The sequence below is a fragment of the Odontomachus brunneus genome, unplaced genomic scaffold (genome assembly GCF_010583005.1).
Source record: "Odontomachus brunneus isolate Ranch 3 - 2012 unplaced genomic scaffold, Obru_v1 Obru_scaffold_004, whole genome shotgun sequence".
Taxonomy (NCBI): domain Eukaryota; kingdom Metazoa; phylum Arthropoda; class Insecta; order Hymenoptera; family Formicidae; genus Odontomachus; species Odontomachus brunneus.
Genome location: NW_022639454.1, coordinates 2,481,177 through 2,494,968, shown reverse-complemented (window position 1 = coordinate 2,494,968; position 13,792 = coordinate 2,481,177). Strand labels below are relative to the sequence as shown.

General features: G+C 43.9%; 2 protein-coding genes across 4 annotated transcripts in view; one reads left to right on the top strand and one right to left on the bottom strand.

Moving 5' to 3' along the window:
* Positions 1-13,792, top strand: part of LOC116847315 (two pore potassium channel protein sup-9-like) — a 118,114-nt gene that overhangs the window by 88,366 nt on the left and 15,956 nt on the right. The window contains exon 1 of one of the 2 annotated variants that reach the window (XM_032822201.1): positions 8,420-8,510. The exons of the other annotated variant lie outside the window; for it this stretch is intronic. The gene's annotated coding sequence lies outside the window, so the exon portion shown is untranslated. Of the gene's footprint in view, positions 1-8,419; positions 8,511-13,792 lie in introns of those variants that run through there. 2 annotated transcript variants of the gene reach the window in all.
* LOC116847324 overlaps positions 1-13,792 on the bottom strand; it is a 109,323-nt gene that overhangs the window by 91,402 nt on the left and 4,129 nt on the right. The window lies entirely within an intron of this gene.

Sequence of the window (13,792 nt, the reverse complement as noted above, 5' to 3'; positions counted from 1 at the left end):
GAGAGAGAGAGAGAGAGAGAGAGAGAGAGAGAGAGAGAGAACAGGTTGCACACGGCGCTGGTTATGTAAAGATTATTGTCCCCTTTTCGATCCGAGCCATGCCCGCGAAGAAAGTTCCCCGTTTAATCGACGACAACGATAAAGCGCACATATTGGCTCCGACAACAGACAAGCACGAAAGTTCGAAATCCAGACCGTCGGTCGGAAGGACCGAAGTCTGTCGTCCCTTGAAAGGCGACGGAGGGAGGGGGAGGAGAGAGGAGGACAGCATTGGAGATTGACGTCACACACAAACGCGGAGGTGGGCCACTACACGTCAAAAACGTCGGAGTGCAAATAAACGTGTATTCGAGAAGGCGGCGTTTCCGAGTTAGAGAGTCGCAAAGTAGTCGGCGGTCCGTGAAAGGACGCGTTGAAAAGGTGCTTACGCGGATTGAGGGAGGACGCCGCTCGGTCCATCGCGGCCTAAATAGTAGCTCTAATAAATAATGCAGACGATAACGATAACGACTCGCGGACAGCAATGAAATATTAAATTGAATCGAGGCAGACCTCGTTTTCCCTCGACAAATACGATTGGTTTCTAACTTCGTTATATAAGATTTTTCCTAAAGTTCCCCGCGAGAAAAACGTTCAAGTTTCCACTTTTCACCAATGTGTCGTCGATCTGCTTGACACAAGTACAAAATTATGTAGATTCTTTTGCAAAAGACTTCTGTAAGAAAAAAAATTGTCTCATTGCGTGAATGAAGAAGTCGCGCGAGATGTTTCACCTCTACGGGAAACGTGGAAATTTCTATTTACGATCATTTTACTTCACTTTACAACCAAAGAATTATATAGATTTTCTTGTATAAAAAAAGTTCCTATAAGAAAAAGAACATACCGCTCGAATCGAACGGTGGAAGAAGTCGCGTAAGACGTTTTCATTTCACTTCAACGGAGAGAAAACGTTCAAGTTCCCACTTTCGCTCAATGTTGTTGTTTTATTTGACAACTAAAATATTATACGGATTCTCCTATAAAGAGAGCTACTATAAAAAAGTTTAGTTCCAGAGCGTTCGGATCGAGCGATGGAGGAAGTCACGTTAAAGCCCGGTCGAAGTTAGTTGGGATTCCGAAATCCCTGGACGGCTTGCGACTGTGATTAATGAGACTAATATCGTCGCTCGGATCACAGGCAGTTCCTTGCCGCCATGAAGTCCCGCAGGCGCGTATATCTGTACATTGTGTTCCATCTGTCCGAATGCCCCCTTTCTGGCGTTGCCAGAAACATATAGACAGCGGGGTGCGCATGCCGTTTTTTACTGGGAGAGGGATCCCACCGGGAACGCTGTGGACATAAAAAGTAACGACGCACCCTCGAGTCCCCGCAGCACTCCGAGACGTCCGCGTGCGTGTGCGTGAAATTGATAAATTCCGTCGAATCCGTCCGGGCGCGGAGGGGAGGATATCTATCGGGACTTTTTGCTCGACGCATAATTTATTCTCCGTCTCGCACTCGCTCCCGCGATTCATCTCAAACCGTCAACTACTCCTCCCCTACTTCGGCGTGAGCACTAATTAAAGCTGTGACGTGCCGACCGGGCTGAAAATGCGGAGAGATCGCGTGCAAATCGCGAGAGAGCCGCTGTGCTCGCGAGAGGGCGATTTCGCCGGGCGTGCCAAATTCACGGTGATTCAAGGAGACCTCCACCCGGCAATTAACGCGAGGACGACGACGACGACAGTTACTCCGAGAGGATACACGAATTTTCCATCACGAGATCCGATTTGCCGAGCGTTAAGAATATCGTTATAGTCTCGAACTAATTCGTCCTCCAAGCACATTAACTCGCACCAGAACGATCTATCGGGTCGAATATCGAGCAAGAATAAAAACGTGTGGCGTTCAAAGAGCATGAGATCGTTACATTGCATTACGTTACATTGCATTACATTATTCTCTAAATTTCTTGGAGTGAAATTTCACTCGGAAAGCAGAGTGACCATCGAGTGAATTCTCTACTGTGAATCGTCCAGTATTTTCACTCGAATTGCGAATTGAAGAGAGCAATGTACATTCAATTTCAGATGTGCCTGATCATTCTCTAGATCAAGAGTTACTAAAACTTTTGCAATGGTAGTATATAGCATACACATGTAAGATTATTATCGTCAACATTATATTAGAATTTAATAAAAAAAAAATCGTTTCCTTGGCCATAATTTAGTAATTATTTGTCTATGTGATTATAGGCACAAGTACCAAATGTTTCTCCTCAGTGTGTCGCTTTTCACTAATTTCAAGTGAGATTCCAAGAAATTCTTCAGGAACTTCAGAGAGCACGCTAACGTTATCGCGAAAATGCCAGAATCGGGAGAATCCTCGACGCTCATTGCTAATCAATTGAATAAGAAAGGTCACACATCACGCATAGAGGCAAGCTCGCCCGCGGCGGGCCGAGTGGCGAAATGAGGCTCGACTCCAATTAAAAGCGCGACTCGATACGACTCGAGTGCGGGTACCGTCGCAACGTCCCCCGTCGAGGGCATTGTTTGCATAGCGAGAGTCCTTGAAGCAGTCGAGAAAGCCGAAGACAATCGTTCCTCGAAGGCGGCGGTCCTATTACGTGTAATTGGTTCATTAGCTCCCATATCGGCGGAGCTATATTCGGTCGTTGTTGTCTGGAGGGGTTGCAAGAAGGGCGCCATGGCGCCTGCTCCCCCACCCCTCCTTTTGTAGCTCTCAGTGTAGTCCAATCGATATATGTCTATATGTGTATATTTATAGGGTGTCCCAAAACCTCATCGCGCCGATACATTCGCGTGATGACAAACGCCGGCGATCAGTCCGCCGAAATGACGGGACGTTTCTCCAAGATCCGAACGATTCCGAGAGAGCGGGACGCGATATCCTTCGTGCCTCACTTTCGTCCCGCGCGTATTATGATATTATGTCGAGATAAATTGATATAAGCGAGAATGAGAAAGAAGGAGAGGAGCGATATATCCGCGGGGGAGAATTCTTCTGCTCTCGCGCGCTCTCGTCGATGGAAAAGTTACATCGAGCTCATTCGCTGCGAACGTATTTCAGCGCGAGCGCGCACGTACACCCTCTCGCGAGCTAATATTTAATGTTAAGTATGCCCGGTAATTAGGTCACTTATCGAGTTTTCGCCGAGAGAGCGAGAAGTCAATTGCACATTCGTCAGGGAATTACCGTCTGAAATACGGCGTGACAGTTCCAGGACACCACGTACATTCGGCGCTTCTCTCTCTCTCTCTCTTTCTTTCTCTCTTTCTATCTAGAAACTCCCTCGTGCGCGCCGCGAGAAAGGAAAAGATCGGCCAGAGAGAGAGAGAGAGAGAGAGAAAAAGATAGGAGAGAGGGGTAGGAGAGAGCTTTTTAATGCCATCCTCGGGAACGTTTTCGGTATTTTCTAGCCAAGCGTACACCTTCCACGGCGTCTTCGCGTCGCCGTCTCGATCGTTCTCTCACGCCTCGGTAGTTGCCGTTAAGGTCTCCTGATTATGCAACGTAAGCCATTAGCGCATTATCGCTTCGACGTGAGCGTGTAACCAGCGAAACATTATCTCCATTTCGCCGGCAGGGCTTGTTTTTAAGGGCTCAAGAAAGAACCGAGCGCTAATGATAAGGAGCGGGTCACGTAATAGCGACGCGCATTTAACGTTAAATCGTCTGACTCGTCCGGCCCGAGAAGAGTCTTACCCGCCTGACGTAAGAGCGAGTTTCTACGGGGCCGCGAGTGGACGATAAAGATGGTTCGCTGCGCTTTTAGCGTTAAACGTTAAGATACGGATATAAAGTTCTATCGATGTTCGCGGAATGTACGATATCATCGGGCGTAAGCGCGCTCGATATGAGATACAGCCGGGCGATAGAGGATTTGTTTCGTTGTGCGTGTATCGTTGCAAACATCGCTGGCTTCCTTCAACCCCATTTATCGGATGTGATTGTCCAATTGTCCTTTTTTCCTGTCCTTTCTTTTTTTTATTTCAGAGTAGTAAAGCATGCGTTAATAGTCATTATTTGAAATTTGTCACGAGTGAGATACTTAGACTTGAATTTAAAATTAGATGTGAATTTTTCTGAATCACGATTGCAAGTATATGTCACGTACATCATGCGAAAAGCATCGAAAAGCTTAAATTTAGATCGAGGTATCTCACGCGAATCAAGTTTGAACGACTATTAATTAACGGATCTAAAACTCTTATTAATTGTCGTTACTTTAAAGTTGTCTCATGTGAAATACACGGATTTTTATTCAGATTCAAGTTTTTCAGTTGAATTATGATATATGTGACATTTATATCTCTAGTCACACAGGATTGAATTGAAAAACTCTCATCTACCGCTGAATTCAAAACTGAAATGAGTCTCAAGTGAGAACTATTAATACGAGCCTATTTTTCGATTTGCCAAACCAAATAGCACAATTGACATTTACTGGGCCAAGTGTCAGCAGAATTTTTCCGTCACACGCATCGTTCCGAGATGGAAATTAATTCTTTCGAGTGACCTCGTGGAGGGACACGCCGCGAATAACGACGACGACGATGACGAGAGCGACGACGACGACGCGATTAACGACGACTGCCGTCTGTCCGCGCATCCAGCGGCCTCGAGCCGATCTGAGCCGCGAGAATCCCCTCGGTAATAGGACGGAAATAATTCAGATCGGTTCCATTTTAAATTAATACGCCGCGCCGCGCCGCTGGGTCGGTCGATGGATCATTTCCAATTATCCCGCGGTCGTACCTCCCGTCCTACGGTCGCCCCTCCCGCCGAAAAATTTCCTTGCCTCTGTCGTCCGCGAAAAGTCGACCTCCAACGGCCAATTATCCCGGCCCATTTTTTCGCTCACCCTTTCTGCCCGTCTGACCGCTGTATCAGGATATTTCACGCTACGATAGTTATCCGAAGTGGGGACCGCCTCGAATTGTAGTTCTCGCATACTTCCGTGCATCGGATGCGTCGGCTCGGCGAAAGTGCCATCAATCGTCCCTTTCTCTCTCATATCGGAACGTCGTTGTATCTCATGACAGAGCTTCGGATATAAATCATGATCGCGTGGCGCTGCTACGCGCGAAGCGTAAGAAAAATAACGGAACAATATCCGGGGATATATTTAGAGTCGATTTACCCGCAACGCGGGGCCGCTCCCGGTCGGCCGACAAAAGCAATCTTCGTTGCCGCCGCGATAGTTCGGCAAGTAACTAATGAAACGACGTTGATCAATTACACGGCGACAACTCGCTGCGCGCCCTTCTCTCACAGAGACGAGGTTGACGGAATGATCACTGTGTACTCTCGGCGGGCGGAAGACGCGCGTGCATCTTACACGAGCTCCCCGGTTCACCGTTATTGGCTTGCGTCGCTGCAAGTTTTATTGCCGCTTCATGAAAAATACATTCAGCTCTGTTGCAAGCAACGTATGGGAAACGCGCGCGGTTCTACCCTGAGAGGAGAGAGACGGCGCTCGAGTGGAAGGGAACGGTTCGTTTGTTTCCTCGGTCGTGAAATCCTTATATATATTATCGCGCGGAATTATATGAGCGAAATCTTAAATTCACTTCCTCTTCCTGCTGCATGGAAGCGCAGCACGAGGAAAGCTCGCTGAAATCCGGGAGGAACGATCGCGAATTACAACGGAACGCGACTGCGTCGTGTGTGTGTGTGTGTGTGTGTGTGTGTGTGTGTGTATGTTGTATACGTGCGTGTTTATGTCGTGGTACCGTGAGGGAGCAACAAGTCTTCCCATTAATAAGTAGCTGCACCGCCCCGTCCGCCCGTCACGGACGTGTAAGCGAAGTTGGTCATGTCGCTCGACAGCTAGAATAGCGGTCAGTAGCAGGACAGGGCGTTGGATGGATGTGCCGAGGGGTAATGCGCTGAAGTCTCGGGGTGGATATACCGGCGAGCGAATGCAGGGACGTGGTAAGAATTACGAAGAGAGAGAGAAAGAGCTCCCCGCGTCGCCACACTCGCGGATAACGTGCGGATAAATAGGCGTGAGATGTGGGTTACGATCTCCTAAAAGAGATCGTAAAGAGCCGAATCCGCGAGGGTAATATCCTTTAATGTGTGAAATAACTCTCGACAAAAATAATCACTGTATTATCGTCGGGAATAAGCGTCGCGCGATTTTACTCGTCGTCGATTCAGCGCGATCGATCGGCTGTTATCACAGGGATTTCATGGAAAAATTAAAGGAAGAGGGCAAAAGAAAAAGGGGTGAAGGGAAAAAGAAACGGAAAAAGAGAACGGGGAAAAACGTTGCTTCGCGCGAAGTGGAGCTATAAAACCTAATGGTTTTAACACATGAAGTCATACCTTTCTGGAATGCATAATGTGTATTTCTTATGGGAAGCTTTAAAGCAGTTTAACTTGATGTGTTAAGAGCAACTTCTGATTTAGATAGCCGAAAAAATAGAAGGTCTTTACGAAGTAAATTGAGAAAAATTACATTAAATTTGCTGGAGAATGAATCTTTGTTATGCAAAGAGTCAAAATTTAGCAAAATGCCAACACTTAGAACTTACAAGCCAAAAAATTTGTTCTCTCTCTTTTTTATTTAGTTTCCCGAAGAAAATACAAATTCTAGAAATTTTCCAATATTTCTTGAAAAAAAATTCGTAAAAACTTCCTATGTTTCGGCTATCTCTAAAGTGGAATTTCCCCCTGAGACTACTCTGCCGATACGTCGTGTGTATTTGGACGTCGCGAATGTGCTATTCGCGGCTTTTCGTGCGTGGGTGCTCGATTGAAATAGAGTGACGCCGGCGCGGACGTGTCCGAGCTATTAGACCGACGAAATATCGCGTCCGCGGGGTTGTTCCTTTCTTTCGCGAATTAATGGGCTATCTCGCGGCTAACTAGGATTGGGCGGTGCCCGATCTCGACTGGACTTTTTCAGGGACTGTTTTCAAATGCATTCCGGACAATTAGACCCTCGTTTTTAGCCATCACCGCCGAGGGTCGACTTATCCTGCTTTGTCGTCGCGGGAATTGTAACGAGCAAGTATCTCTCGCAGAGAGAGCACTCGACATCGACTGGAACTCTTTCGAATAACAGGATTAATACGATTCAATAGCGAACAATTACAGGTTATTATCATCTTCGGAATTACGGATTCACGATTGTGGAAAAAACGATCAAATCTAAAATACTCGTGCTGCTCTCGAAGCACGAGCGATGCGCCCGTACGATGAATCTGGCGTTGCCGTAAAAAAAATGCAGAAAAAAATTTAGACAAATTTCGCGTTCATTACATCGCTCATTACGCTCACGGCTTAAGGTCTCTTTGCGAAGGCGGCGGTAAGCGAGCTGCTTGATACGGACAGTTGTACTAAATACGCCAAGATAATATCCCAGATCGCTCCGGCGATTTCACCGCGTTTTATTCTCGCCCGCTAATGACGGCAATTTTCTAAAGGATTTCGCTGTAAGAGCGTGGATGCATCACGCTCGAGGAAACACCGTTTCATTAAATTAATGCATTGCTCTTTTTTTTCTTCCCTCGTTCCTTAACAAATTTAACAATCCGATTGCCCATCTCGCTCTTTTCTCTCCTCGCTTTTGGGAGAATAGATACGACTATCCGTGAAAAGCAAAAAATTGGATCAATAACATAAATATACAAATATCCCGGAGTAATATTATCTCTGTGTGTGTGTGTGTGTGTGTGTGCGCGCGCGCACAGTTTGAATAATGAAAAATTATGTTCCCGGTCCCACTCGCGTCGATTAAATCTTTGTTCCGGCGGCTGCTCGCGCCAATATATTTCCGAATATTACTCGCGCAGCAATTCCTCGAGGTTGCGCGATAATTAATACACGCGCGATTACACACTATCCTTTTGGCGCTCCGAACACGGCGGCGAGATAATTTGCGAACGATGCTCCGTGGCTCCTTACTAAGCCTCACGCTCGCGATGTTATATTCTTCCCGAAGATAGCACGCGCGGCGGGGCAAGGGAGAGGGATGATCGGTCGACGATAAATCAAAAGCGGCTTTTCATTTTCTCACGGTTATCCATCATCAACGGATGAACGCCGATGGGAGACGGCCGTAGGAAACGAGGGCGGGGAAGGGAAATGAATTCGACGGTTAAGGGAATCCAAAATTTGTCAAGCGCACCCTGCAAATGATCCTCACCTCCCCGCGATAAATTCGTCTATTCGTCTTTTACCATTTTTATTCTTTACTGTTCTCCGACTGTACGTCCTTGGACAAACGCGCGACGACGGATGAGAGACAAGCGAGAAGAGAGAAGGAAAAGAGAGAGAGAGAAAAAGAGAGAGAGGAGCATGTGAGTGTAGGAGAACAGGGAGTCGAAAGATGGATGAAAGCTCTTTTTTCAGTGTCTGCCCATTAATCATTCGACCCGTCCAGTTGGCTTGGAAGGAACAGAAGTGCCTCTTACCATCCCGGCAAACGTACAGGGGTTAGTAACCCCTTCTCCGAAATTATGCCCGCTTTTCGCAGCGAGGACAAAAAGATGTACGTATAGCCGCATCGCATGACGCGTGGAATTTCCAAGTGTTTAGACGACGATGTTGGCGGTTTTTGCACTCAGTCGGGCTGTTTCAACCCCGTCTGCTTTTTTTTGTATCGATAATGCCGCATTTATTCGAGCCGGCCTGTCTCAAGAATGTCTCGCGACGAAAGAATCACGTTGCATACGGAGAGACTCCGTGTTAAAATTATGATGTCCCCGCTATTCCCGCGCGCTTGGATCTTAACGCATTGTGTCAAACATTCCTATTATTTAAATAAACGCTAGATGTAAATGTTATTATGTCACAAATGGATATGTCACTAAAGAAAATAGAATTGGAAGGTAGTAATCTCCGAAAGCGTTATTACTTGCGCCAACGGCGCAGTAGTAAAAGCCAATATTGGTCAGACGTCGTTCTTCGTAAGAAATAAAGAAAAATATCGTCGATCAGAAATCGACTGATTGGACACTTATAACTCTACGCAGTTGAATTCATACATCTGCCACCGCGATATCACGTTAATTTTTAATATAGAAAATTCAAGCCGGAAAACGCAACGGTAAATATATGAAGGGATATATTTATTTATGAGACTGGCTGGCGCGATATCGTGGGCTCGCGCACCACTTTAAAGGACAACGAGATACAGAAAGAGCAGTGAAAAAAAAGAAACGAAGGGAATGGAGTCTGTGAGTCTGTGTTCGAAAAGGTAAGAGCAGGAAACACTATCCTGGCATTTGGGAGGGCAGAAAGATCCCTGACGTCCTTTAATGTAATTGAATCGAGGAGCGCGAGCGGTTGTACTCTCATGCCTAGAAAACCGTCAGCGCGTAGAAGCTTGAGATAGTGCGAGAGAGAGAAAGAGCGAGAGAAGGAGAGAGGAGGAGAGGATGGGAAGAGGAGCGAGGAAAGGCAGGATCCATGTCGAAGCGTGAGTTTCATCTTCTTCGGCCTCGTTTCATTACGGAAGTTTCGCGAGAGTTTCGTGACTGTCAAGGAGCGTGATGCCGATGATGCCGGCGAAATAGCCCGTTCTACGATCAGAGGGAACGACTCCTGCATTCGATTTCGCAAAATATACGACAAGCACAGCGATATGGACGGGTTCTTTCGAGTTCTTCGCAAAAAAAGAATCATGCAAAGTATACGCTCTGCAAAATATGCAATATATGTATAGACAGCACAGGGTGAGTCGCCTAACTTTAGATTTCAAAACATCTCTGTTGATTTCTTTATGTTAAAGGGAAATGTGTAAGGCATAAATTGTGGTCGGAAAAATTGACTAACAACACAATACTTATTTCTTCTAATCATGCAATTTATTTATCAACGCATATTTTCTCCTTTAATGTAGAAAAAAACTACAGAGATATCTCAGAACCTAACTTTAGATGTGACTCAATATATACTTGCGCGAGATATTCCAGAGAGATGTCCAAAAAACAGCTCGGTATTCGTAATTGTTCCACCGACGCGTGAAGATGAGACGTGAAACAATTTCCCACGATTTCGCTTCGCGATCTCTGAAGAAAATCGTGGGAATGCGATATCTACAATACCCCCGAGTGTTCACGCAGTGATAACGTCTTTCAATAACAGCGAGGGATTCGATTGACACAACTAAATTAATTAATTAATTAATTATACATTCGCAGCACGCGAGTTCCGTTGATCGACGAGTCGCTGTGGCGCACGTTGAGACGCGGACTTCGTTCCTGTAAGTTCATATAAGCAACCGAACCGCCTGAAGGATATCAGAAGAAGCAAGTTGCGGCCGCGAGAGCTGCACGAATTAGAGCGGGTTCTATTTCCGCAATCGATTCGTAGCAACCCATCGCACGTGCAATTTCGATATTACGCCGGGCAATCCCGCCGCAATTTCTAGGAATTCAAGGAATCGCGCCTGCACATGCAAGGATTGCACGTTGCGCCGTAACATAAGAGGTTTTGCCAAATATCGCGCGAATATACGTCACATATTGTATATATAGCGAGCGCGCGCGCGCACATACACCAGGTGTATTATATCAGCTCGATTACTCCGTCCTTCGCGAGATCTCGACTTGGCGTCGAACTATACGGATCCTGTGTGCTTTAAAATGCTCGAATCTCGAGGCTCCGAAGCCTTACGACTTTACATTCTGCAAACTGCTGCACTGTAAAAAGAGATCGGTTCAAGTAACTCCAAGTGAGTTAAACGAACTAAGTTTCAGGACTGTACATCACGAAGCAGCTGCCCTAATTCTTTCAGCAAAATTCTGCTGCTTCTTAAATCTCCTGTTCGTATAAAGCTCAATGAAGCGATCATAAAGCTGACTCAGTACACATTATTGGCCATACATCTGTCATCCGATTTACGGAACTTTTCACCAGAGATAGAACTGCCTGTTCAATACGATTGGATCAATCTCCTTAGTAGTTGAAAGAATATTTATACTATGCATACAATTACGACTCAATTTCCTTCTGTTAACCTTTTACTGTTGACTGAATTTTGAGATTTGAATCCACATCGGATCGTTGACTCGACTTCATTTTTATTCAATTTGATTGGATCGCAATTTGTGCAAATCCTGAGACTTAGTTCTTTCGTTTCTTCTTTTCAATGTAAATTCCGGAACGACAGTATTTCTCCATTCGGTATTTTCTTTTTTACAATTTAATTTTGCGTTTCCCGAGAACGATGGACGTAGCGACTACGATAAATTTTAATTTCATCTCCTTCTGACGGATGTATATGTTTTTCTATTTAAATACATATACTAAAAAACACACGTAAAACGATCGTAAACTTGCAAATCGATAAGGTTCGGAAGGCGAGTCCGCCAATGTACTTTGCGTTTTATGAAAGTTCGGTTTATGTAACGACCGATCGCGAAAATGTAACATCGCGAAGGTGACGTAACGCGACAGCCCGCGGATGAAATGGCCACATCTGAACTTTACGATTTCGTGTATTTCAATATAAGGATAACGTGACACAATCGCACAGCAAGCATACACACACACACATGATTCGGAGTCGTCGGATCTTATCGAAGTTCGTGACGTAAGATGATTTTCGCCGTGAGTCCTCGCTATAACTTACAAGTTAACCTATCTAAAAAGTACACTCCGATTTCTTTCTAATTCGGCATAAGCTATGTAGAAGTACAAAAAATATTTAGATCATACTTTTTCATTTTGGCCCACTTTGAGTTTTACGGGCAGTTTATAGCTTTTAATGTTCTCACTCTTATAATCAAGTGTAACAAAAATGCATGAGAAATAAAATTGAATACAAGATATAGGCGTTTTTAGTTTGCTGATTATGAATATGAAGTCAAATGTGTAAAATTATTTGTATAAATTCTAAAATGTTTAAACAAAACATAAAAAGTTGAAAAAAATTATTTATACAAATAATTTCTCGGTTTGACCGAGATTCGAACCATTTTTGGCTAATTTAACACAGATTTAAAATTTTTTGATTGGAATCTCATCTAAAGAAATTTAGAATGGTTCGTTTCTCAACTATGTGCCGATTTTACTAAAATTGTTTAGCTATAGTTAAATAACTAAATTTAAATGTAGTTAAATAATTTTAGCAAAATCGGCATAGCTGAGATACAAACCATTCTAAATTTTTAGCCGAGATTTCAACCAAAATATTTCAAATCTGTGCTAAATTAGTCAAAAATGGTTCGAATCTCGGCTAAGCCGAGAAATTATTTGTATAAATAATTTTTTTTCAACTTTTTACATGCTTTGTGTTTAAACATTTTATTATTTATACAAATAATTTTATACATTTGACTTCATATTCATAATGAGCAAACCAGAAACGCCTATATCTTGTATTCAATTTTCTCATGCATTTTTGTTGCACTTGTTGATGATAGGAATGAAAACATCAAAAAGCTATAAACTGCCAGCGAAACTCAAAGTGAGCCAAAATGGAAAAATGTGACCTAAATATTTTTTGTATTTCTACTTTTATACCAAATTAGAAAGAAATCGAAGCGTAACTTTTAGATAAGATTACTTGTTAGAATATGATCGACCCTCGTAATCCGCTGTATATTTTGATCGACTCTAGTCTTCCGCAAGACGATACTAACCTACACGTTCATCTGTCGGCATTTAAGTCTTCCCAGGGCTCGTTTATGGAGATGAACGAGGGGACGCGGAATTTAACGTATCGCTTATTTGAGCGCAAAATAAATGCTACTGTTATCCTGCTCGTGAATATTTTATGTTTATGCATTTTAGAGGTTCTCCCAGCAAAAGTGGAATGGATCGCAGTAAAACTTATCGTATATATATATATATATATATATATATATATATATATATATATATATATATATATATATATATATATATTTTTTTTTTTTGCACGACTGTAACTTCATTATTAGCGTTGTAATAGCAACGCCATCGCGGCAAGCTAAAATCGTGCGCGTTTTCTCGTCGCGTCGAAGTCTCGGGCGAAGTCGCGAATGAAGTTTCGAGTCTGCTAATAGCAGGCCGTCTCGCCGAGGAAATTCCTCAGCTTCGGTAAAAGAAGGTATGGGTCGCGTAGGCGATGATCACGTCGTCCTTTAGCCGGCGCCACGGCTTATTGTTCTCGCTAATTCAGTGGAGCAAATAAGCCGCTATCGCAACGACAACCCCTTATAGGATCGAGCACATAATAATCGATATTAGGGAGCAGCGCGTCGGCAGTATGGCGCTAACCGATGTTATTAAACTCGTGACCTATCCAAGGCTAGGACAACGAAGATCCGATATCATGAGACAATGAGTGGATAGCTCAGAATTGCGACGTGCCTGTACTCAAAGCAACGCCACTCGACTGCTTCTCGACCTTTGCGACAACCCTGGCAACCCATGGTTTCTCGAGACGTGTCCGCGCTTCCCTCCGCGAAAGATGCATCTACCTTCCCCGCGTGAACGAACGACACTCGTCGATAGACGACAAAAATCTCGTAGTACTTAATCAAAACCGATTATAAAGAATTTTATTTTTAACGTTTAACGCATTTGCTGTCACCGTTTATCCGGGAAATTGTCCCCACAGATCATCTTGTATTTTTTATGCAATAGTATAAAACTAACTTACTTAAGGATGTATTGCCCATATCTTAGAAATAATAAAATAAATTTTGAAAAAATTAGCATTTCTTAAAATTATGTTTTACTTTACTAAAGATAACAATATCATACATTTCATGGATATAATTAAAACGTCATTTGACCTCACTATGTTTGCCAAGCTTACATTCATTTTATATTATTTCT